Source organism: Cetorhinus maximus, chromosome 9 (assembly GCF_964194155.1).
Source record: "Cetorhinus maximus chromosome 9, sCetMax3.hap1.1, whole genome shotgun sequence".
Classification (NCBI taxonomy): domain Eukaryota; kingdom Metazoa; phylum Chordata; class Chondrichthyes; order Lamniformes; family Cetorhinidae; genus Cetorhinus; species Cetorhinus maximus.
The window spans coordinates 97,524,321-97,551,342 of record NC_135887.1 but is presented as its reverse complement, the minus strand read 5'-3'; the positions used below and the strand labels follow the sequence as shown (position 1 = coordinate 97,551,342).

The 27,022-nt window shown below is 41.4% G+C and overlaps 1 protein-coding gene across 6 annotated transcripts in view; it reads right to left on the bottom strand.

The window, feature by feature from the left end:
* The window catches only part of LOC144684849 (uncharacterized), a 48,495-nt gene extending 24,877 nt beyond the window's left edge, over positions 1-23,618 (bottom strand). For 5 of the 6 annotated variants that reach the window (XM_078549161.1, XM_078549162.1, XM_078549160.1 and 2 more), the window contains exon 1: positions 23,555-23,618. The gene's annotated coding sequence lies outside the window, so the exon portion shown is untranslated. The remainder of the gene's footprint in view (positions 1-23,554) is intronic. The other variant, XM_078549159.1, reaches the window with a different exon arrangement.
* Between the last annotated feature and the right edge of the window lie 3,404 nt (positions 23,619-27,022).

Here is a 27,022-nt window from a genome sequence, read left to right as displayed (position 1 = left end):
AGCCTACCGAGAGTTTCCCATCTATACAATTCCTGAGGGAAATGGTTGCCAGGATGGTAGGGGTTTGGGAGTGACTGGGGGAGGGAGAAGGGAAAAGGAGGAAGTAGGAAATAGAGAGGAGAGCCGAGGAAAGGATAAATTAGAAGATACAAGCAAGTTATGTACACTCTCCACCCCACCTGGGGCTATGTGCGATCGCCTGGGAGAGGCAATAAAGATAAAAATGCAAGTCAGTTTGTGGGGGAAAAGAATCTAGGAAGTTCCTCCACCTGACAGGCAATTGAAAATAGTCCAGGAAATCATTCTGGCCCTGACAATTCTATGCAATACCGACCTTTTTTAAAGAGGTGATCTCATCCCAACTAGAAACAAATCCAACTCTCGCTTGAAGGAGCTCTGTGACTGCATGAACTGGCAGTCTTTCCCAAAATTTCACTATTCTCAGGGAAAAGAACCACCTCCTGACATCAAACCTATATCTGATCTTAAACAACTTACAATTGTGATCCCTGGTCCTCCCTAACCTATTCATTTGGAACAAATCAGCACAATTTGTAGCAATTTCCTATTTACCCCCTTGTTATTAAGTGGACCTGGCTACCACTTAATTGGAGGTCTCCTTTCATTCAATAATTCTGTTAAATAAATGCGTCTTGTTTTTTTAGCCCGTCGGTGAGAAAGCACATACTTCCCACTGGAGCCTGAGTAAGCCCGGTTAGTTAATTACCAGGCTTCACTCTTCATTGATTCTCAAATTTTTTTTACTTATCTCATACTTCAAAACCTTGTACAAAATAGAGGATTAGATGGATGGTCAATCACATATAGCAATTGGTTATTATAATACACCGAATTAAACAATGTAGTGATACACATAAGTCTGTGACAATAAATAAGTTTTTGCTTGTTGCACTGCTCTATCTGTATTACACTGGAGACTGATTCAGACTGAGGGCCAGCAGGCACTCTTTTCTTCCCCGTTTCCCAGTCTCACGATTCTCTTTTACCTTTCTGTTCCCAGCCCCTCTGCTGATTTGCTCCACCAATTAAGAACAATCACACACCACCTTCAATCTCTTCATCATCTTATAAACTTGATCAGGTCACTCCTACATCTGTGCTTCTCTAAAATATGGAATATCAGTTCTTTCAGCTTATTTTGATAACCAACATTTGTTAAACTTGGAATTAGTATAGTGGCCCTCCTGTGTACCTTTTCCAAAACTTCTAACCCTAACCTATCATGTGTAAAGATCAGAACTGCACACAATATCCCAACTCAGGCCTGACCAACGTCTTTTACAAGGACAAAATGGTATGTTTTGTCTTATAATCAATTGTCCTATAGGTGCACCTCAGCACCTATTTTCTCAATGTCTAAAACTGCTTTCTGACTATGGCCATTCGGCCAATTCTCAGTCCAGCTGAGTATATTACCACTATCCCAGATAGTTCGATCTTGTAAGAAATGCCTCTGCTGTGGTACCTTGTCTAATGTTTTCTGGAAGTCTAAGCAGACAGTGTCTACTGGATTTGACGTGGGGGAATGCTTTTGGCGAGCAGGGCTTATACTGATATGCAGATGTATGAGAATGAAGTTTTTGATGTGAGGCAGTGGGAAATGTGGCCCACCATTGGCGGGCAGAGTGGACGATTGCAGACTGGTTTCACGGCGTTGGGAAACCGATTTTTTGGCCTTCCCGCCATATTGTCCACTCACGCCCACCATGGCACTCGATGCCAACAGGCACAGAAAATTCTACTCATAGGCTGAGAGAAGGACCAACAGCAGGGAAATGGCAAGAGCTGGCATGAATGATAATTCTGCACTGCAAGCATACTTTTGTGGCTGCACAACATTTGGGATATTGTAAGATTGTGAAAGGCACAATATGAATACAAGCATTTCTTTCTCTCCGTAGTGGCACAGCCATCAATCCCAGACTCTCCAACTAACTGATTACAGTTGGCAGACCCTGGTACTCACTTCATCAGTGGCTTATAGGCGATCTCCTGACCCACTCTTTGCAGTGAACAATGAAAGCCAGCAGCCAACACTCTCTCCTTAGTGAATGAAGGCAGACCCCATGCACTATGATTAAGGGAAAACTACAAAAGTAGGGAGGTCATGTTGGAGTTGTATAGAACCTTGATGAGGCCACAGCTGGAGTACTGAGTGCAGTCCTGGTGGCCACATTATAGGAAGGATGTGATTGCACTGGAAGAGGTGGACAGGAGATTCACCCAGATGTTGCCTGGGATGAAACATTTAAGTTATGAAGAGAGGTTGGATAGACTTGGGTTGTTTTCTTTGGAGCAGAGAAGGCTGAGGGGTGACCTGATCGAGGTGTACAAGATTATGAGAGGCATGGACAGGGTGGATAGGGAGCAGCTGTTCCCCTTAGTTGAAGGGTCAGTCACGAGGGGACATAAGTTCAAGGTGAGGGGCAGGAGGTTTAGGGGGGATGTGAGGAAAAACTTTATTACCTAGAGGGTGGTGACGGTCTAGAATGTGCTGCCTGGGGGGGTGGAGGAGGCGGGTTGCCTCACAGCCTTTAAAAAGTACTTGGATGAGCACTTGACATGTCATAACATTCAAGGCTATGGGCCAAGTGCTGGTAAATGGGATTAGGTAGGTAGGTCAGATGTTTCTCACATGTCGGTGCAGACTCGATGGTTCGAAGGGCCTCTTCTGCACTGTGTGATTCTGTGATTTCCCTCATCCACCACCTTGGTGACTTCTTTAAGTGTATAATTAAATTTGTAAGACAAGACCTCTTTTGAAGCCATGTTGGGTGTTCTCAATATGCTAAATATAGATTCAATATATACATGAGCTTACTATGTACACCTTTAAAGTTTGAGGTGAAGAAGTTCAAAATCCTGGGACTCCCTCCCTAACAGCACCTTCACCACATGGACTGCAGCAGTTTCAGAAGGCAGCTCACCACCACCTTCTCAAGGGTAATTAGGAAAGAGCAATAAATGCTGGCCTAGCCAGCGACACTCACATCCCATGAATGGATAAAAATATGACACGCGTAGCTGGATTTTAATTATTTTGAAAGGAACTGGGAAATCTAGTATCTGGAATGCTCAGTGTAGATCAGATTTAACACTAGTCCCAAATGAAAGTGTATTTATCAATTAAGATTATTAATCGAGTATTACTTGATCTTTGTCCTAAATTTTACAACAAAAATCAGTTTCCATAAATTTATGATCTAATAATAAACATGAAATAGCATCACATATTCTAACAATGCCCCTTTCATGATGATGTGACAAATCAACATATTTGTGAGCTTCCAATTATTCTCCTTATTGCTGCGAAAGGGCAAAATATGCCATATTGTCCCACCATGTTTTCAGGCTAAAATAGATAGTTGAATTTATTCACAAAGCAAACTAATTACACAGAAGCAGAAACACACAGCGAAAGAAAGTAACAATCTTTGGAATCCATTCGAGCAAGGCTTGAACTGAGTATATAAAGAAATGTTACATGGACATTCAACAGCATGGAGCCCCTTGCATGTTAATGTGGAATCAGGCAGCTGAAACATGGAACCTTCTGTCATATGGTTTTCTGGAGTTTCAATGGTCAATTTCCTCTGAAGATCAAATGAAATGAAAGTCGCTGTAGTCCCAGAGGACCATAGGCTTCTCTATCATTGGAGAGAGATGACCGGTGGTGAGTTTAATCTGAGGGTCATCACACCTCAGGTGAGGGTGAGGTTGAGAAGGCGGGGCCTTCACGGATATCCTCAGCCGGTATGGGAATTGAACACTGTAGGCATCACTCTGCATCACAAACCAGCTGCCAGCCAACTGAGCTAACCGATCCCCACAAGATCAAATGGATTCCTTAAAACAGTCAGGAATTACAGATTGTTACAGGTGTTAAACTTGAAACAACCAGCTCCTTTGAAATATGCCCCGGTGCAAACTTGAAAACATTAATACTTCAAAGGCTAGAGGTAATTTTTGTGATTAACACAAGTAATTGTGTCACTGCAGTAAACTTGCCATGCTTGATGGCCAGCCCCATCCCTGGAAATTAGATACTACTAGCTGGTTTTGCATATTGTTTTGCTGCCCAGAAGCAACTCAAAACATCTCCAGCCTGATGTTTGAAAGGAGGGAACATCACTGACCTTTATAAATGTAGAAATCTGTAAACATGGCTAATGTGGAGGTCTGGCTGAATTTGAATTTATTTCTTCTGTTTCTTGTCCAGCAGCTGGCCAGATTGGCTGGCGGTCGGGCGGAATGGCCTATGGTTGAAACCTACTGTAGGCAGGGACTGGACAGGAGGGGAGGAAGAGATTGTGGTGGGAGATTTAAATCAGGTCGCAGAAGGGCATCATTATTAAACTACACGATGGGGGTTCATTGCCAGACCACAGGGAGTGCTGGTGGATCCACATCAAATCATGAAAGGGGGTTGGGTGGGGATTGCAGCATATGGCAGAGAAGTAGACTGCAGTAGTTTAACTTTGGGGGTTTGGGGTTGGGGAAGCACTCCTCTGCCTCTGGCCCAAAGACAGTGCTGGAAAACCACTTGCTGACTGGATCTGACAGGCTTTGCAAGCTCTGATAATCCCTACCAGCAGCTATTAAATCAAAATTGTGGTTGAAATCTGAGACACATAGCATCATTAACATATTAAAATTACTGATACACCATTTGAGAGCAGTTTACTTGCCCTCCAATCCCACCCATACAGCCCCAGTTAAACTGAAAGTTGGTGCACTCAATGGGTCGGGGTCGGGTTTCCCATTCTCAAGAATAAGGTTTTGAGATGTACCAGTTTTATGGTGACAGTATATATAAATTAAGTAATAAAAGCACATACGAACAAGGAGTAGGAGTAGCCCATTCGACTTCTCGAGCCTGCTCCGCCATTTAGTAAGATCATGGTTGACCGGATAGTAACCTCAAATCTGCATCCCACCTACCCCCGGTAACCTATCATCCGCTTGCTGACCAAGAATCTATCCACCTCTGCCTTAAAAATATTCAAAGACTCTTCTTCCATCACCTTTTCAGGAAGAGAGTTTCAAAGACTCATGATTCTCCGAGAGAAAAAATTTCACCTCATCCCCGTTTTAAATGGGCGGCCCCTTATTTTTAAACGGTGAACCCTAGTTCTAGATTCTCCCACAAAAGGAAACATCGTCTACACACCCACCCGGTCAAAACCCCTCAGGATCTTATATGTTTCAATCAAGTTGTCTCTTACTCTTATAAACTCCAGCGGATACAAGCCTAGCCTGTCCAACCTTTCCTCATAAGACAACTTGCCCATTCCAGGTAACAGTCTGGTAAACCTTCTCTGAGCTGCTTCCAACGCATTTACATTCTTTCTTAAATAAAGTGATCGATACTGTACACAGTACTCCAGATGTGGTCTTACTAATACTCTGTACAACTGAAGCATAACCTCCTTACTTATGTATTCATTTCCCCTCGCAATAAATTATAACATTCTATTAGCTTTCCTAATTACTTGCTGTATCTGCTTTCTAGCCTTTTGTGATTCATGCACTAAGACACCCAGGTTCCTCTGCATCTCAGAGCTCTGCAATCTCTCACCATTTAGATAATATGCTTCTCTTTTAATCTTCCTGCCAAAATGGACAATTTCACATTTTCTCACATTATGCTCCATTTGCCAGGTCTTTGCCCACTCACTTAACCTATCTATATATTTTTGTAGCCTCCTTATGTCCTCTTCACAACTTACTTTCCTACCTATCTTTGTGTCATCAGCAAATTTGGCAACCATCCCATCCATCCCTTCATCCGAGTCATTTATATAATTTGTGAACAGTTGAGGTCCCAGTACTGATCCCTGTGGCATAAAACTCGCTACATCTTGCCAACCTCAAAAAGACCTATTTATGCCTCCTCTCTGCTTCCTGTTAGCCCGTCAATCTTCTATCCATGCCAATATGTTACCCCTGTACCATGAGATTTTATTTTCTGCAATAACCTTTGATGTCCCACTTTATCAAATGCCTTCTGGAAATCTATGTACAGTAGATCCAACGGTTCCTCTTTATCCACAGCACATGTTACTTCCTCAAAGAGCTCCAATAAATTCGTTAAACATGATTTCCCTTTCACAAAACCATGTTGACTCTGCTGCTTACCTTGAACTTATCCAAGTGCCCTGCTATTGCTTCTTTAATAATAGCTTCCAACATTTTCCCTATGACAGATGTTAAGTCAACTGGCTCGTGGTTTCCTGCGTTCTGTCTTTCTCCCTTTTTGAATAATGGAGTTACATTTGCTGTCTTTCAATCTAATGGGACCTTGCCCAAATCTAGGGAGCTAGGGAAAATTAAAACTAATGCATGAGCTATCTCACTAGCCGCTTCTTTTAAGATCCTAGGATGAAGTCCATCAGGACCTGGGCACTTGTTAGCTCGCAGCTCCAACAATTTACTCAGTACCACTTCTCTGGTCATTGTAATTTTCCTGAGTTCCTCCCTACCTTCCATTTGCTAATTTATAGCTGTTTCTGGGATGTTACTTGTATTCTCTATAGTGAAGACTGATGCAAATTACCTGTTCAATTCATCTGCCATTTCCTTGTTTTCAATTATCAATTTTTCAGACTCACTTTCTATAAGACCAATGCTCACTTTGTTAACTTGTTTCTTTTTAAAATATTTAAAGAAACTCTTACTCGGTTCTTATATTTCTGGCTAGCTTTCTCCCATACTCTAATTTTTCCCTCATTAATCTTTTAGTCATCCTTTGCTGTTCCTTATATTCTGTCCAATCTTCTGGCCTTCTACCTGTCTTTGCACAATTATATACTTTTTAAAAAGTTTGCTACTATCTTTAACCTTTCTAGTTAACCACGGATGGTGTGTCGCCCCTTGGATTTTTCCTTGTTCAAATGTATCTATTCTGTGTATTCTGAAATATCCCCTTAAGTATTAGCCACTGCATCTCTATTGATCTATCCCTTAACCTAATTGGTAATTCACTTTAGCCAGCTCTGCTTTCATGCCATTATAATTGCCCTTATTTAAGTTGAAAAACATAGTCCCAGACCCATTCCTCTTTCCCTCATACTGAATGTAAAAGTCAATCATATTATGATCGCTGCTACCTAGGGGTGCCTTCACTATGAGGTCATTAATTAATCCCATCTCCTTGCACAATATCAGATCGAGTATAGCTGCTCTCTGGTTGGCTCCAGAACATGCAGTTCTAAGAAACTATACCGGAAACATTCTATGAACTCCTCACCTAGGCAAACTTTGCCCATCCAACTTTTACTGTCTATATGTAGATTAAAATCTCCCATGATTAACGTCGTGCCTTTCTGACAAGCTCTCATTATTTCTTCCTTTATGCTCCATCCTAAAATGTGGTTACTACATATAAGATTCTTAGGTGGCTTGACAGAGTAGATGCTGAGAGGTTGCTTACTCTTGTGGGAGAGTCTAGGACCAGAGGGCATAATCTCAGAGTAAGGGGTCGCCCAGTTAAAACAGAGTTGAGAAGGAATTTCTTCTCTCAGAGGGTAGTTAATCTCTGGAATTCTTTACCGCAGAGGACTGTAGAAGCTGATTGTTAAGCATATTCAAGGCTGAGATAGACAAAATTTTTAACCAGCAAGGGAATCAAGGGTTATGGGGAAAAGGCAGGAAAGCGGAGATGAGGATTATCAGATCAGCCATGGTCTCATCGAATGGTGTAGCAAACTCGATGAGCTGAATGGCCTACTTCTGCGCCTACGTCTTATGGTCTTATAGGGGGGCTGTAAACGACTTCCATAAGTGACTTCTTGCCTTTACCATTTCTCATCTCAACCCAAACTGTTTCCACATCCTGGTTTCCTGAACTTAGGTCATCCCTCTTTATTGTTCATCATTAACTAACAGAGCCACCTCTCCACCTTTCCCTCACTTCCTGTCCTTCCCAAGTGTCCTATACTCTTTAATATTCAGGTCCCAATCCATGTCCTTCTGCAGCCATGTCGCTGTAATGGTTATCAAATCATAATTATTTATTTCTTTGTGCGCTCTCAGTTCATCTGTTTTGTTTCAAATGCTTCATGCATTCAGATACAGAAGCTTTAGTTTTATCCTTTTATTCTTTTTAAAACCTCTAGTCTCACCTGTTAATTTATTGCTAGATTTGTACTCTCTACCCCCCCGTCAGGGTCTGTCTTTCATTTCCTGTAATATCTTTCTCTTTTGCCTTGTCTCTACTCTTTGATTTGCCACATCTTCCCTTGCCCCCGCTACTTAGTTTAAAACCTTGTCTGCTTCCCTAGTTATGCGGCTTGCAAGAACACCGGTCCCAGTGCGGTTCTGGTGTAGACCATCTCAACGGTACAGATCCCACTTTCCCCAATATTGGTGCCAGTGCCCCATGAACTAGAACCCAATTCTCCCATACCAGCCTTTGACCCATGCATTCATCTTCCTAATCTGATTCGTCCTATGCCGATTTGCACGTGGGTCAGGTAATAATCCAGTGATTATGACCTTTGAGGTTCTGCTTCCTAATTTGGTACCAAGCACCTCATACTGACTATGCAGAACTTCTTATTTGTCCTGCCCATGTCGTTGGTACCAACATGGACCATGACGACTGAGTCCTCCCCCTCCCAATGCAAGTTCCTCTCCAGCCCTGAGCAAATGTCCCAAACCATGGCACCGCTCTTTGCTGCAGAGAACGGTGTCAATCCCTCCGACTATCCTGTCCCCCACTACCACTACATTCCTTGTAACTCCCCTTGCTTCAATGGCTTCCTGTACCATGGTGCCATGGTCAGTTTTCTCATCTACCCTGCAGCCCCCACTCTCATCCTAACAAGCTGAAAAAACCTCAAACCTTTTGGACAATTGCAAGAGCCGAGGCTTCTGCACTCCTGCCCTCTGGGTCCCCTTACCTACCTCACTTGCAGTCACACCCGCTGTCCCTGACCACTGACAAAACCAGAAGACTCTATCCTAAGGGGTCTGACTGCCTCCTGGAATAAAGTGTCCAGGTAACTTCCCCCTCCTTGATAATGCCAAAGTGCCTGCAGCTCAGCCTCCAGCTCAATAACTCAGAGGCGACATTCCTGCAGCCGCAAACACTTACTGCAGATATGTTTACCCTGGATCACACCAGTATCCAGAAGCTCCCACATCCTGCAACTGCAGCACATCACCTGCCCTGCCATCTCCAATATTTGTTAGTTAATTAATAATTGCTAATCAGTTAATTATAATTGATAAAGCCGACACCTCCCAATAGGTTTCGACACTGCCAGTAAACTTTACAATACTAATCAAACAATATTGTATAAAACAGTACAGTACTTACAATACTGATAAAACTAATGGTACCACTTACTGATTTATCTGTTCCTTCTGCTGCACCAAAGTGAAAATCAAATACTGGAGGCTGAATAGGAGTAGAAGAAAAAAACAAGCACCTCCTCCTCGCCCGTCACCGAACTCCCTACTCACCAGAATTTACTTCTTGCAGTAAACCTTACATAAAGCACCTCTTTCCCCCTATGCACCGAATTCTCACTTTGAACCAAATTCCCAAATATACTCAGTCTGTCTCACTCAGGCTGAAGTCTCCTCTCACTGACTGTGCACTTCTTACACATGAACAAAGGTGGCCCTTTGAGTTTGCTCCATCATTCATTCAAGAAAGTTATGCCTGATTTTCTACTTCAACTCCACCTTGCTGCACCATCCCCATATCCCTTGATTGCTTTAGTATCCAAAAATCCATCGACATTTGTCTTTAACACAGTCGCTGACTGAGCATCCCTGTGATACAGAATTCCAAAGATTCATAACCCTTCGAACAAAGAAATTTCTTCTCATCTCAGTTCTAAATAGCCGACCCCTTATTTTGAGACTCTGACTCCTTGTTCTAGACACCCTAGGCACAAACCATCACTGATCATATGTCCTTAGTTTTCCTTAGCCATACTCCTTGTCCTGCCAAGCATCTTAAGAATTGTATTTGTTTCAGTGATATCATCTCTTTCTCATAAACTCTAGGGAATATAGGGCTTGGCTACTTAAAACGCTTCTCATGGGACATTCCCCTCATCCCAGGAACCAGCTTAGTGATCCTTTGTTGTACGCCTTCTAAGGTAAGTATATCCTTCCTTAGGTAAGGAGACTAAAACTGTATGTATACTGTACTCCAGGTGAGGTCTCACCTAGACCCTATTTAAGAGCAATAAAACTTCTTTATTCTTACGCGTTAAGCCCTTTCTAATAATGTTTAATACACCATTTGCTTTCCTAATTGCTTGCTGCATGTGCATGTCAACCTTCTGTGATTAGTGTACGTGGGCACCCAGGTCCCTCTGAATATCAATATTTCCCAGTCATTCACCATTTAAAAAAACATTATTTTCTATTTTTCCCACAAAATTGGATAACTCCACAATCCTTCATATTAAGGCCAGGATTTTACAGCCCCGCCGCGGTGTCTCCCCACCCCACCCCGGCAGATGAGGCGAGCCATTTAAATCTCCATTCAGAATGGTGGGACCATAATATCCAGCTGGGCGGGAGGGGCCATAAATTCCTGGCCTATATTTCATCTGTCATATTCTTACTCAATCACCTAACCTGTATAAATTCTTTTGCAGCCTCCATGCATCCTCCTCAAAGCTTACTTTTCCACCTATTGTATAGTCGGCAAACTTGGACACATTGCAATCAAGCCCTCAGCTAAGTCACCAATATAGATTGTAAATAGTTGAAGCTCAAGTACTGATTCTTGCTGTACTTCACTAGTTACAGCTTGTCAACCTGAAACTATCAAGTGTCAAGTGACACACAGCAATAGCCTGCTCTCTGTCACTCAGTTTGGCTTAGGCCAGGGCCACTCACCTCCTGACCTCATTATAGTCTTGGTCCAAACATGGACAAAAGAGTTGAACTCCCGAGGTGAGGTGTGAATGACTGGCCTTGACATCAAGGCAGCATTTTGCCAAATGTGGCATCAAGGAGATCTAGCAAAACTGGAGTCAGTGGGAATCATGGGGGAAACTCTTGAAAGCTGTTAATTGGATTGCCCCAACAATACCGCTATGTTGCTCCCTGACTTCCATCCCCTGTCTATATGACCATGCCACCCACTTTAGATCCCGAAGTCAGGGCTTCATTGCTGCCAGTAAAATCCCAGCCATTGTGTCATTGCACCACTTCTTGTGTTCGTTTCATTACAAAGAGCTGTCTTGATCAGCACACTTACCTGATCAACAACAACTGATCATCACAATTCACTGTAATACCATTGTAAAGAACTCTGATCCAAGCAAAGCTTTTTCAGACGATTTGACAGTAACAAAGGCAGAGTCTGGACTCCAGCCTCCAATATTAACTACGGAATGCGATGGGGAGAATGAGGGAGTACAAACAATCAATTCCAGCATACACCTGTCGCCACTCAATGGTGAATCCTTCAAGTTATTAAAGGATCATCTATAATATTTATGAGAGGTGAAAAGAAACTGTGCAGGAAAAGTTTTTTTTTAGAAAAACATCAATTTTCTCATTCTCAACCAAAGCTAAGGAAATCTGATGTGTGTGATAATTTGTGTGAATGATTTGTTCTTTTGTTTCTCATGTAGGGAATTATACACCTTTTGTGGTGAAATTACTGTGTACTAGCAAAGAATTTAAAAGAGGGTTTTAAGAATATATTTGTGAGTTTGTAGAATTCCATGTGGAAGTGTTGTGCAGACTTATAAATCAAGTACACCATGACAGGATGATAAATATTTCTGCTCATGATACAAGCCAGAATTTGCTCACAAGACCCCAGTCTTAAATTATTGGTTTAGCAGTACTTGGAGATATTGATCTTAGTTCACTGTTAGCCAGAACACACAGTGTGTGTGTAATTAGTGTTGTAACAATGCTCTCAGTATCATAGCCATGCAAAATTCTGATAATCCGGAGTGTGTATGAAATTTGTGCTTTCAGTTTGTGCTCACAATAAAAATTGAGCCTTTCTGTAAACTGTTCATTCTAGAAGATGCTGCATGAAATTATAGCCATTGTGTGTAGAAAGTGCCAGTCAGATAAAATACAGCATGACAAATAGCAGATGACTGCTTCCTCGGACTTTCACAGCCTAGCACCAAGCAAAGTATTGATTAAAGAAGCATGAACAGTATCAGCGGATGAACAAAACAACTACTATTTGCATTACTCATGTTGTTTGCGATGTCATTAAGTTGATTAAACTACTGATAGTTGGTGTCCTCTGGAACGTTCAAAATACATATCTGATAAGAATGTCTTCAGCAATTGCTTTCTGAAAAATCTGATTAGTGAATATTGAAAGACTCAAGAATTTGTGATGCACCATATTGAAGCTCCGAAACACTGCGTCACATAAAGCCCTCGTAACAATGTTGCTATAAGAGACACTGAATGTCGAACAGACAATTACCCCGAGTGAGATAGAGTAGATCAGACCACTAACCATCCAGCATTGGGCTTGTGCTGCTCATGCAGCGATACTGCTGGCAGCATGATAGCATTTCTCCAACATAGCCTCGCAGTCAAAGAAGGTGTGTGGGCACAAAGATGAAAGAAGTGAGAAAATACCTGGGCAGCATAAAGTGGCCAGAGTCAGGTCAGTGCTGGCTATTCACCAGATGAAAAGTCCCCACTCTTTGTTGGTAATTGGGATAATGGAAAAAAGGGCAGTCTAGCTGAGCCACTCTCAAATATAACATATTGCTGAGGGTCTCTGCAGGGGAAAGGTGGCGGTGGCAGTTGATGGGGTGCAGGGGGAATCATCAAAAAAAATCTTCTTTTGTTTTGTGACAGAACATTTCTATTTTACTGTATTCTTTGAATAAGGTTCAATTTATTAATATTAACCTTTGGTCCAAATACATTGCAGTCTTTAAAATGGATTTGAGTTCGTTTTACAGAGCTGAGGGAACTTAATTATTCTGGACTCAATGGATGTTAAAAATAACTATGGAAATAAAAATTATTTCAAAGGATGTACAGATTTCATTCGAACTAAACAAGAGGCAAAAGATCAATCCACACAAAACAAGAATGGAACCTTAAATTTTCTGCTTCTTTCTCATTTTGGTTATAGTTAATGTGAACTTTCTACACATTTTCACAAAGAAATCTCATCTTCCCCAGTTTCTTCCTCTTCTGGAGGTCTTACTTCAAATTTTCTGCTCTGGCAGTTTGCAAATGAAGTTTCATATTGGCCAAATATGATTTTTATCAGCTCCCATGTCCATCTCTTAATCTATTCAGCACAGAAGAACAAAATAAAGGATATTGCAGAAAACATTTAGACTGACAATTGAGGCTCTAGGTGGTGATTATCACAGCATAACATAAATGTTACATGTCACTGGGTGTGATCATGTCCTGCAAGCGTACCAAGTTTTTCTGCATAAAAATTGTACCCTGCATGCTGAACTGTCAAATAATTGCAGAAAATTTAAAAATGAATTAACAGTTTCTTGGTTCACCAAGCACAAAGCAAAAATATAAGCTCAAAACCTCAGAGTGCCGAATGTAAAATTAAATTTTCAGCTTTGAGAAGGACTTTTAAACTCATGGTTATGGCAATTATATTAGAAGAACTTTCATCAAGCTACACCTTGCATCATCTATATAAACTCTTGTTAATATGGGATTGTTTCATTGACAAGTCCTGGAATTTGCTGCCCACAAGGGTGGTGGAAGTGGAAGCTATCAATGATTCCAAAAGGAAATTGGACGGACACTTGAACCAAATAAATTTGCAGGGCTACAGGAACCGAGTGGGGAAATGGGACCAGCTAGATTGCTCTGTGGCAGCCGGCATGGACTCGATGGGCCATATGGCTTCCTTCTGTGCCATAAATGACTCTATGACCCTAAGTTAAAAAAAACTAAATTAAAAGAATTATTCCTTCCTTCCCCTGCCCTGATGCCTGTACCATCTTTTAACACAGAGATTCTTGTTGTAAAAGTATTATTCAAGGTCTTTCTTTCTTCTCTTCCCAAACTTTCTTCACATTTTCACATAGAAATCTCATCTTCCCCAGTTTCTTCCTCTCCTAAAGGTCTTACTTTTGTTGAAATATATAACCATGGTATTGTAGTTCTCCAGTAACTTCTCCAAGTGGCTACTCTTCACGAGTGAGCTTGGAGATATAATCAGCATCACACCTGAGCTTCAACCTATTCTCAACTGGTATCTACATATTTGCGCATTGTCCAACAGTTGTTGTATGCCAATCATGGGTGGGATCCTTGCCAGGGCACTGGTGCCAATTCTCATATTCCAACTGCCAGCTCCGGTTTGGTGAGCTGACTCACCACAGGCCAGGGATCTAACTAATGGCTTTTTGGATTGTATAGTACATCAGCAGTTGTTTTCTTTTGTTCAAAAGGGAATCCTTATTTTTGGAGAGAATTAGTTCAATTAATTACTATGCCAAGTTTAAACGCCACATCCTGTGTATTGTAGGTGTCAGTAGAATGCAACTCTTTAAATTGATTCTAAATAGAATGACTATGACCAATGTGCAACAACAGACTCTGTTGTGGCTGCATGTAACCAGCTGGTAGTGTGAAAATGGCCAAGCACCATAACCATGCGATTTTACCTCACTAAACTCAATATGTTTAAAATTCATTTGCTTTTTTTCTCTGAAAGAAATTAAATGATTAGGGCTTATCTGCAAATTCTCTTAATTGCTGCTGGATTATGAAGGATTTGCCTCAACAGCTCCATATGGCTTATGTACCCAACATGAAACTCCCCAGCTGACAGCTCAAGATGACATACTGCTACTAAGAATAAGAATAGAAAGCAGCAGAGAGATAAAAACTTTCTACCAAATTTTGACACCCTAGTCTTTAATAATTTTATTATATTGTAATATGGAGAATTTACATAAAAGCCTAGAAATTAGCACTATTAGGCGTTGATAGCAGACAAGCATGTTTCTTTTTGATTTCTCTTTGAACACAGGAATCAATCAGTATTAAATAGGTTACCACCTTTGGTAAAATAGTAGACGGAGAAATTTCACATGAACACATTAGATAGTAATCACTAATTTCACCATCGGTAATTTTGAGGCTGCAGTTTTCAATATAGTTGCAGAGTTTGAAGATTATTTTGTCCCTAGATAAGAATTTCTCTTTCAATTTACCTTGCAAGAAGTTGCATTTAAAACCTATTCTCCATTAAATATTATATTAAACACTTAAATAGTTCAACTGTACACAGACATTCACAAAGGGATTTTTAAAAATGATATTCACAGAAGGCTTTTAATTTTTAATGGTAGCACTGGATAGCTTTTTGCCAGCGATCCAGTTCAGTGGCTTCCAATTTCAAACAACTTGAGCTACAATACAAACATATTCATCTGGCTGCTGTCCAACCATGTGAAAGTGAGTGTATCGTGGCAAACCCAGTCATATGTGGGTTAAACAGCTTTCTGTCAGTGTGGTTTCTTCAGTTATTTACCTGCAGGATATGAAAACGTGTATATGGGTAATAACATAGGACTGAATCTTCCGAGGACTGGCAACCACCGTTGGATTGCCACTCCGCTCCAATTTACTTACCCTGCACTGGAGCTCCAGGTTTCATGCACGGGCTTCCGAACTGGGCCTCCTGCGAAATGAGGAACATACCTGCTCCTGGAGGCCTTCCCTCGTAGTGTAGGCGTTTTGGGGAAGCTGGGTGATGCCCCCTTTTTACAGCATGAGCTGCCATTCTCCGGTAAGTTTAAATGTCCCAAGGCCATTTTGACAAGCTGACAGAGATGGTAAGTGTGTAAGGTAAATGGGTGAGAGGGTCAAGGGGCAACCTCAGGTGTTAATGGGGGTAGTCAGGGTAGTTGGGGGGGATAGTTGGGTGGTCAGGGTGGGTAGTCGGGGAGGAGTCCGGGAGGGCAGTTGGATTGTCAGGAGGTCAGGGAGTATTCAGGTGGGGTAGTCGGGGGGTGAGGGTTAGTCAGGGGTCAAGGGGGTAGTTGGTGGGTGGGGGGTAGTCAGAGAGTCCAGTGGGGGTTCGGGAGCTAGTCGGGAGATCAGTACTATAATTACCCAGGAGTTAGAACTGGAAATGAATCCTTATAACTTTTCCTGGGTAGCTATTCTGCTAAATGAGCCAGAACCATCTGAAGTCCCCAATTTTAACTCAGAGCTTCGGAGAGTTCCAGAGGCAGGGTAATTGCCCAACAGAAGTTTAAACTTCCCAGCAATTCCCGCAGGGTCCTTGGCCAGAATTTGTACCTCGTCGGGCGGGCGTGTGCCTGACCCAAACAAGTGTAAAATGATGTGTGATATTTCGGTCAGCAGGTGCGCGTGGGGGTCGGCAGCACACCTGCTGAAAAATAACAGGCCTATTAAGGCCATTAAAGTCCCAATTAAATGTAATTTTTCGCTACCCGTCCAACCTTATGATTGGCAAGCAGGTGAAATGGCCAAGCGACCTTTGGATTTTTTAGGAAACCTCATCCACGGGCGGGATGAGGTTTCCAACAGCAATTAAAAATAAAATAAAAATGTTAACTTTTCATTAATCACATGTCCCTGCTCAGAGTTGCATTAGGGAAAGTGTCTTGTAACATTTTTAAAATCTTTACTTTTACTTCTTAAAATCCTCATCCCTCTGAGGCAGCTCTGTGCAAAGTTCCCCTCTCGCCCTCCTTGCCCCCCCCACCACACAAGCAGCGCTTTCATGCTGGGTGAGCCTTAATTGGTTCGCCAACGTAAAATCATGGTCCGGCCCCGATCGTGGGCGGCAGTCGGCTTCCCAACCACTCCCGCCCACCCCCGCCTAGCCTGCTTGGTGAGGGCAAATCCTGGTCCTTGCGTTGGGACTTCCCAGCACATCTTCCAGGGTACCTCCTGAGGGTACCTTCTGATCCGGAGATCAGAAGATCTGGGCCTTTGTTTTACAAAGCAAAATTGACAGTTTGAGGTTCTTGTGTGGGTGAGATCAGGGACCGCAGGGAGGATGAGCAAACTGACTGCAGCACCATAATACTGGTCCGGGGGTAGGGGGGCGGGGGGCGTGGGGCATTCAAGTAGGAGGAGTAAAAAGGAATGTAGTAGCAGTAGTGGATAGTATAGCAGCATTAATGGATAGAATTATTCAGGGAATAGATACTGTTTGCAGCAGCTGAGTGCTTAAGTCCCCAAGGCTGTGTTGCCTGCGAGGAACTTGGAGTGGTCCACGACATAGGTAGCACTAAAAAAGAGGTTCTGCTAAGGGAGTATGAGTAGCTCGGAACTAAATTATAAAGCAGAACCACAAAGGTAACAATCTCTGGATTGCTACCTGAACCACAAGCAAATTGGCATAGGGTAAATAAGATCAGAGAGTCGAAGGCATGACTCAAAGATTAGCCTGGGAGAAATTAGTTTTGATTCATGGGGCACAGGCACCGGTACTAGAGAAAGAAGAAGTTGTACCATTGGAACAGGCTTCACGTGAACCAGGCTAGGACCAATATCCTGGCGACTTGTATAACTGGGGCTGTAGAGAGAACTTTAAACTAAATTCCGGTGTGGGGGGCGGGTAGGGGGTATGCTTGGTGGGAGGCGGGGGTGGGAAGGAGGTTTATGTGAGAGGAGATTTAGAAAGTTAATGCAAAAAGGACAAGACAAGAGTGCAGGGTAGCGATATGGCTAATGACCACCAAAGTGTGTCAAGAAGGGACAGAGTACACCAGCAAATAGGGTCAGAGTAGGAAAAAATGGTAAAAAGGCAGAATTAAAGTTCTTTATCTGAATGCACATAACATTTGTAACAAAGTGGATGAATTGATGGCACAAATAGAAATAAATGGGTATGATTTAATAGCCATTACAGAAGCATGGTTGCAAAGTGACAAAGGCTGGGAACCTAATGTTCTAGTGTAGTTGACATTTTGGAAAGATAGGGATAAAGGAAAAGTAGGTGGTGTAGCTCTGAAATAAAGGATGAGATCAGAACGGTAGTGAGAAATGATCTTGGTTTGGAAGATCAAGATGTAGAATCAGTTTGAATGGAGATAAGAAACAGCAAAGGAAAGAAGTAACTAATGGGAGTAGCTTATAGGGCCACTAACTGTAGCTACGCTATAAGATAAAGTATAAATCAAGAAAATAGGGGCTTGTAAGAAGGATACTGCAATGGTCGTGGGCAATTTTAACATTCATATAGATTGGACAAATAAAATTGGCAAAGAAGGCCTTGAGGATGATTTCATAACAATGCATTTGTGACTGTTTCTTAGAACAATACCTTGTGGAACTAACCAGAGAATAGCTTATTTTAGACAGGGTAATGAAAATGAGACAGTATTAACTAATGATCTCATAATAAAGGATACTCTAGACAAGAGCGATCATAACATGCAAGAATTTCACATTTAGTTTGAGAAACATGGATCAGAACCTAGCGCCTCAAACTTAATGAAGGTGATTACAAAGGCATGCAGATAGAGTTGGACTGGGAAAATAGATTAAAAGGTAAGAGGGCAGGTAAGCAGTGGCAGACATTTTAGGATATAACTCTTAACAAAGATATATTTCATCGATAAAGAAAGACTCCAAGAGAAGGATGCACCATCCGTGGATAACCAAGGAAGTTGAAGATGGTATCAAATTGAAAGACAAGATGCACAATGCTGCGAAGATTAGTGGTAGGCCAGAAGAATGGGAGAATTTTAGAAACCAGCAAACAATGACTAAAAAATGGGAAGAAATTAGAATATGAGAATAAACTGGAAAGAAATCAGACAATAAGAGTTTCCACAAGAATATAAAAGGGAAGAGAGTAGCTAAAGTAAACACTGGACCCTTAGAGGATGAGACTAGGGAATTAATAATGTGAAACAAGGAATCGGCAGAGGCTTTGAATAAGTGTTTTGTATCTGTCTTCATGATAGAAGACACTAAAATCAAGGGACAAAAGAGAGGGAGGAACTTAAAACAATCATTATGACTAGAGGAAAAGTTCTAGATAAACTAATGGAATTAAGGCTGATAAGTCCCGTGGACCTTTTTTAAAATTAATTTATGGGATGTGGGTGTTGCTTGCTACGCCAGCATTCATAGCCCATCCTTAATTGTCCTTGAGAAGGTGGTGGTGAGCTGCCTTTTTGAACTGCTGCAGTCAATGTAATGTAGGTACATGCACAGTGCTGTTAGGGAGAGAGTTCCAGGACTTTGACCCAGAGACAGTGAAGGAATGGCGATATATTTCCAAGTCAAGATGGTGAGTGGCTTGGAGGGGAACTTTACATTTTTTAGGATACCTCGTCCACGAGCGGGATGAAGTTTCCTAAAGCTAATACTAATTAAATAAAACCTTTATTTTAACATTAAAAACATGTCCCATCTCATCTGACACAGTCACATGAGGGGACATGTTTCATTCAATTTTTACTGTATTTATTAATTTTTTAAAAAAGAGCTTCAATCTCCCTGAGGCAGCTCCGTGCCCCAGGGAGATTGAAGCGCTCTTTCGCATGCACGAACTGTGCGCGAGGCCTGGCTCTCCCTCCTCCCCCCGCCTGCACAGGCAGCGCTCAGTATTGCTGCTCGCGATCCATGCAGGGCAGGGCCTTAATTGGCTCCCTGACCGCCCCCGCCCGACAAGGGCAAAATTCAGGCTGTGGCTTTGGAAGGTGCTGTCTAAGTAGCCTTGGTGAGTTCCTGCAGTGCATCTTTGCAGATGGTACACACTGCTGCCATTGTGTGTGTCGTGACAGAGATGCAGGACCAGATTTCCACATCCTAGGGTCTTAAAATAAGTGGTTGCAGAGATAGCGGATTCATTGGTTATAATTTTCCAAAATTCCCTTGATTCTGGAAAAGTCCCAGTGCGTTGGGAAACTCCAAATGTAACATAACTATTCAAGAAAGGAAGGAGACAGAAAACAGGAAACTTTGGATTAGTTAGCTTAATATGTCATTTGGAAAATGCTGGAATGCATTATTAAGGAAATAGTAACAAGACATTGAAATAGTAACAGGGCATTTAGAAAATCGTATTACAATCAATCAGTCAGCATGGTTTTGTGAAAGATGTGTGATATGTGTATATTTTTATATTTCTGTGTTTATGTATATATTCTGTGTAGGTAAGGGTAAAGCTGTTTCTGTGTGTGTCCAGGGTTAATCAAAGGAGAGGCTGTTGGAGTCAAATTGTCTGTGAAATCTAAGGGGTGAAAGACTAAAGGCGTTATCTTCTTGCATTTTGTAATGAGGCCTTATGGTGGGTTTTAACTTACAAGTAAACAGGGTAGATCTCAAATTTGCACTGGGAGGTAAGTGTTGAAATTGATGTGTAACTGTTACATTTCAAAGAAGTCTCAAAGGTATAAAAGAACAGTTACATTTTACAGGAGATTTGTGAGCAAACAGGGCAGGCGTTTTAAATTTTACTGACACAAAATAGACGGAAAATATCAACGTGAAAGGTTTTAATATTTGGGAACCTGAGTTTTTAAAGGGATATTTGAAGACAATGGAGAACTAAGATGAAAGGGGTGAAAAGGATATTTATGAAAACTAGTTTTCAGCTATGGTGAGTTGCTGTGGGGAGCAGTCCTGCTGAAAGCCAACTCCTGCGTGTTTGGAGTGTGCTGAAAAAGCTGTGAAAGTCTTGTGATTGGAAAAAGCAGCTCAGTTTTAGGCCAGGAGACTGTCCTGCAAAACAGCTTTTTAAAAAAATCTCCCTTTGGAAAATCCACATCAGCATGGAGTTGTTCTGGGAAGTCGTGGATTGCACTTCTGTTTAAAAATTAAAACAATTTCTTGGTTTGGGTAATATTTCCTGGATTTTATGGTTAAGAGTCTATGAGGGCTGTTGCCAAAAAGATAGTTTTATTGTGTACCTTTGATAAAGCATTTTGGGGGCTATTTTTGTAAGATTTTTCTAACTGTGTATCTTTTACCTTATGTGTGTTTGTTTTATCTTATCTTTCTTTTAATAAACATATTAATTCTTCAAATTTTAAAATTATCGCTGGAATCCGGTGTGTTCAATAGCTTTCCCTCCTCGTTTCTACAATACAAAATAAAATTATGAGCAGACGAGGCAGATTTCATTCTGAGATCTGGCTTGTTCAGCATTAACATCAGCTATGGTCATAGCAAAGCGAAATAGTGTTTGACAAATTTATGGAGCTTTTTTTGAGGATGTAACAAGCAGATTAGATAAAAGAGAACCAGTAGATATAGCTTACTTGGATTTCCAAAAGGGATTCAATAAGGTGTCGCACAAAAAGCTAGTACACAAGATAAGGGCTCATGGAGTTGTTGGGGGGGGCGGGGGGGCGGTGTATATTATCATGGATAGAGGGTTGGTTAATGGACAGGAAGCAAAAAGAAGGGATAAATGGGGCATTTTCAAGTTGGCAGGCTGTGACTAGTGGAGTGTCGCAAGGCTGGCTCATTGAATATAATCTAGGCTGAGTTAGACAGATTTTTGATCTAAATGGGAGAAAAGGGTTATGGGGAGCAGGCAGGAAAATGGAGTTAAGGCCACATTCAGATCAACCATGATATAATTGAATGGCTGATCAGGCTCGAGGGACCAAATGGCCTCCTCCTGCTCCTATTTCTTATGCTCATATGTAGTAGCTTTGGTATTAGTATCCCAAAATACTCTGCCACTTGGTATCATTTATTAAAAATTAAGTTATGTTTTAGGGTAGCGCATCTTTTACCTGACTTATTCAATCAGTAGCTATTTCTCCAGGCAGAGAGTTAATTATACATGTTCCTATGCAGTGTTCTACTCGGGAAAAAGGGCTGTCGGACAAGTGGCATTGCACAACCTAAGCTCCCTGCACTAGGTAAGCTGTAATATAGTAAATTGGACATGAGTACAAATAACCATCTATTGATTTTAACATTTATTCGATGTCAACAATACATATTATAGCTTTTTTTTAAATTGGAGCAGATCTGATCCTAACACATAACTCATTTAACCAAGCTTAATCATGCTAAAATTTCTTTCTAGTCAAATGCATTAAAACTCATATTTCATTATAAAAGGAAACTATAGAAGACATAGCAAGACAGATTTGAAATCCACAACGAAGCAGTTTTGATAACAAAAATAAACAAATCATGCTGCTTATTCTTATACCTGAAACATTCCTGCCATGTGCTGGTGGCGTAATTCATAAACAGGCAGCAACTCAAAACTCCCGTCATCTTAGTAAAACATCGCAAGTGCATTGTAAATGCAGCTCCAAGACAAAAAGTTCCCTTGGTTTCTGATTTCCGTGCAAAATAATTTATGGTCAACACAACACAACATCAAATATCTGAAAACCTAAGAAATATTTTTATTTAGATATGCCTGGCATAATTATCGGCAATGGAATTTTTGTGCCATACTTATATTTAAGAAAGCATTTAAAAAGAAATGTCAGTTATTTCTTAGTGGTCTCATCAAATCTTTCCCAGCAACAAAAATGACTAACTGACTGCAAGATATGCCTATTTATAACAATATGATCTTGTGACAGGTTACTAAGAGCTCCAGAATAATACATGGTACATTATATAACATAGTGCCCAATTAGTGAGCTAACACCCAGGAGATCCATTTGTGCCTTTGCATGAATAACAATGGAATTGTCAAGGCCAAAAGACTTATGCTTAAAACCAAAGGCTGCTGTTACCAAACACACAAATACACAGACTCAAATGGAATTATATTGTCTGGAATGAAATCAGGAAATCTTCACATTTTTTGAGGCTGGCCCCTAAAAACATTATACTTTTCTGTGTTGAAAATGAGTGTTTCCAGTGTTTTATCTTCTACATTTTCCAGCATATACATTTTTGCTTTTCATTTAGCTTCTGCAGAATTCACGTGACCAAGATAGGTTGAATCTTCCAATTTTCCCCTTCTTTTGAAAGATGATTCAAGCTTGGGTACTATTCATCAGGTGGCAACAACCTTGTGGCAACTTAACATTCTATGTGAGCTGTTGATCTTGGGAAAGCTGAGCCAGATTTTGTCCTCACCCATTACCCATGATCTTCCAACAGAAGACAAAGATTAGAAGTGGGAACTCTGATTTTTTAATGTATTCAATCCCATAATTAAACTAATTATAACACATTTACTGCTGTTACAACTGAAATTGCTTACTTAGCACTGGCCAAGACCAGATTTGGGACGTTCCTGGCTATGTTCCATACAATGAGGGATATTTATTCAACGAGTCATTGGAAGTTAAACATCTTGCTGTCTGGACTTCATAACTCACACATAGAAGCTATGTAAAGAAAGAATTTCCAGTCGCTTCAATATAATCCTTGGGCTATACTAAGTTTTAGGTTATTAAACAGTCTAAAGGTTAATTGTCTATAATATATGAGAGAATGGTACAGAAAATTAATGGACAATATAATCTGTTATCCCTGATAGAAGGTACTCAGTGAAATTCTACTAGTAAATGGAATTAAATGACCAGAGAGAAAATGGAGACAACACCAAGCTAAATTTTAAATAGTGAGGATTTGGATAAATCAATTTACTCACATTTAAAATTCAAGGCATCTGGCATTATTTAAATGGCACATCCAAGGGAGCTTTTGTATTGTGGATGTAGGTCAAAATGGGTAGTTAGATGTGCATTTCTACATTGCCTTATAATTCCATAATTGTAACTGTAATGATTCTCCAGCGACCTGACAGAGGAGCAGCAATTAATATCACCAGTTGTTCAACTAGCAGGGAGGGGCACAGGTAATTTTCAGTCAATCAATTACCTTGTTCCAGAGGGTGCAGTTTACAAAAGCACCACAGACTTAGAGGGATGGAATAAGGACAGTTCTTCTGAGAACGCTCCAAAATGGGGAGGGTGAAGAAAAAGAGCACATGGAAATCACCCAAGCACCAGCCATTAGTACCATTAAAGCCAACTAGAAAATTATTTGGTCAGACTGGACTGTACTACCTTTCAGTGGACTACTTCACACCTATATAAAAACAAAAAGCTAAAAGCTACTGCGGATGCTGGAAATCCAAAACAAAAACAGAATTACCTGGAAAAACTCAGCAGGTCTGGCAGCATCGGTGGAGAAGAAAACAATTGACGTTTCGAGTCCTCATGACCCTTCGGCAGAACAGTTCTGCCGAAGGGTCATGAGGACTCGAAACGTCAATTGTTTTCTTCTCCACCGATGCTGCCAGACCTGCTGAGTTTTTCCAGGTAATTCTGTTTTTGTTTTACTTCACACCTATTCCTGACACATCAACAGCTCTTTCTTCCAAGCTACAACTATATCTTCCAATGCTACTGATACCTACACGTAAAATGTAATCAGAAATTCCTCCGGAGGAACATTTTGAGATCATGTGATAATTTTTTAATCATTATTTACACATTCTTAGAGTACAAACTTATCACAGAAAATGCAGTCCTGTGCAAATAATAACTTGCTTTACCAGTGTATATGCCAAGTGCAACTGTGCTGTGCAACAGAAGATAAAGATGAAGGCTGCTGTTAGCTGTACATACGAAAAGATCTGCCATGCAGAAAGCAAATCATCTTCTCCAGAAAGCTCATAATGACATTACTTGAGTCAGAGATTCCAGTTTTGTGAAGAAACATTAACCCTTTCACTAGCAAATGCTTATACTTCTTTTTGAAAATCTTGGTCTTGGATTTTTGGAAAATCTAGGTTGAATATTTCTATCAGTAACATGCAGGGGTGGCGATCCAGCACACATGGGATCTCTCCCATTTTACATATTTTCACTGGGGGAATTTATGGATGCAAGTAGCTTCAATCTGAAAAAGCCAGAAACTTGATTTGAATATATTTAGTCCAGCTCTAATAACATCACTTAGATATTTGCATACACCTACCACTGAACTATCTACTCACTCAATCAGTGTCCAAGGCTGTTAGGGCCTGGTTGTATCTGGAATTTATAAGTTCAGTAAGTGTGATTACCCTGTTTTTCAGCCAATCTCTCAACTTTTTTTTATCGCTTTTCTCCCCACAACGTTATGTACTGTATAGCAACAATTGTGCCAGAATATTTTCTCTTGCTCACTGTAAACACAGGGCTCAGAGACAACCATCAATGACAGTCCACTCCAATACCTGACCCAAGATGACAAACCCTGACTAATCAAGGCTATCCTCCATAGGCATGGTGCCTGACATCTTCATGATATTCCATTCCAAAATATCAGTTCAATAATGAGCTGTAAACAGCCACCAGAGTATTCATCAACAGGCATACTGTTTAAATGCCTGGCTGGATCTGTTGGGTCCTACAAAACAGCCTGTTTAAAATTTCAGGGAATGCTCCATTAGCCGGCATTCTGCACAACTCATCCTACAAGGAGGATGTATCATGAAGGATGAAGGCCAACTGACACCGGCATCTTCATTGAAAGCCAGAAGTAGGAAGGCCCCCATTGCACAGGAACAGGAAAAGCCTGAAGATGCTGCAGAGCACAACAAAATCTGGGTTCTTGGAGCTATTTGACAAACTTTTATATAGGTCTTCTCTTCCTTTTAAAAACTGCCACTGTATTAATAATCCTGTATGCAGCTGCCTATGCCCACTACAAATCGTACCTTAAATCTTACAGCTAACTCACAAATATTTCATGATGATGAAACAAACTCACAAACCTTTGCAACAACACTCTGCACAAACATTTCAATGCAATCGGATCTTAATATCGAAGCATGCATGAGTGCCTAATGTTTGTTTCCATGGTACTTCTTTGTTGTCAGCATTTAATGACTATGTCTTAAACCTAGGCTTTAATTTTCACTCCCAAGGCAGGTAGCGTGAGTCAGGAAATTTTCTGGCTCACGGCACCTGCCTTGGGGGAACTCCTTGTTTCGGGCAGGGGCAGGTGCTGGATGGAGTTGGGCCTGCCACCCCTGTATATTAAGGGGAGGCAATGGTGTAGTGGTATTGTTGCTGGTGGTAGTGTTGTTGGACTAGTAATCCAGAGACCCAGAGTAATGCTCTGGAGACCTGGGTTTGAATCCCGCCATGGCAGATGGCGGATTTTGAATTCGATACAAATCTGGAATTAAAAGTCTAATGACCATGAAATGATTGTTGTAAAAGTCCCATTTGTTTCACTAATGCTCTTTAGGGAAGGAAATCTGTCATCCTTACCTGGTCTGGCCTACGTGAGACTCCAGACCCACAGTGTGGTTGACTCTTAAATGCCCTCTGAAATGGCCCAACGGGGTGGGGTTAGTGCCAAAATTTGGGAGAGCTGTCTCACAGACTAGTCAAGCAACAGCCTGACATAGTCATCCTCACAGAATCATAACTTACAGATACTGTCCCAGACACCGCCATTACCATTCCTGGGTATGTCCTGTCCCTCTGGCAGGACAGACCCAGCAGAGGTGGCGGAAAAAAATGGTATGCAGTGGGGAGGGAGTTTTGCCCTGTGAGTCCTCAACATTGACTACGGACCTCATGAAGTCTCGTGGCATCAGGTTAAACATGGGCAAGAAAACCTCCTGCTGATTACCATGCACCTCCCTCCCTCAGCTGATGAATCAGTGCTCTTCCATGTTGAACATCACTTGGAGGAAGCACTGAGGGTGGCAAGGGTGCAGAATGTACTCTGGGTGGGGGACATCAATGTCCATCACCAAGAGTGCTTGGTAGCACCACTACTGTCCGAGCTGGCCAAGTCCTAAATGTCATAGCTGCTAGACTGGGTCTGCAGCAGGTGGTGAGGGAACCAACAAGAGGGAAAAACATACTTGACCTCATCCTCACCAACCTGCTGCCACAGATGCATCTGTCCATGACAGTATCGGTAGGAGTGACCACTGCACAGTCATTGTGGAGACTAAGTCCAGCCTTCGCATTGAGGATACCCTCCATCGTGTTGTGTAGCACTACCACTGTGTTAAATGGGATAGATTTCGAACAGATCTAGCAACTCAAGACTGGGCATCCATGAGGCATTGTGGGCCATTAGCAGCAGCAGAATTGTACTCAAACAC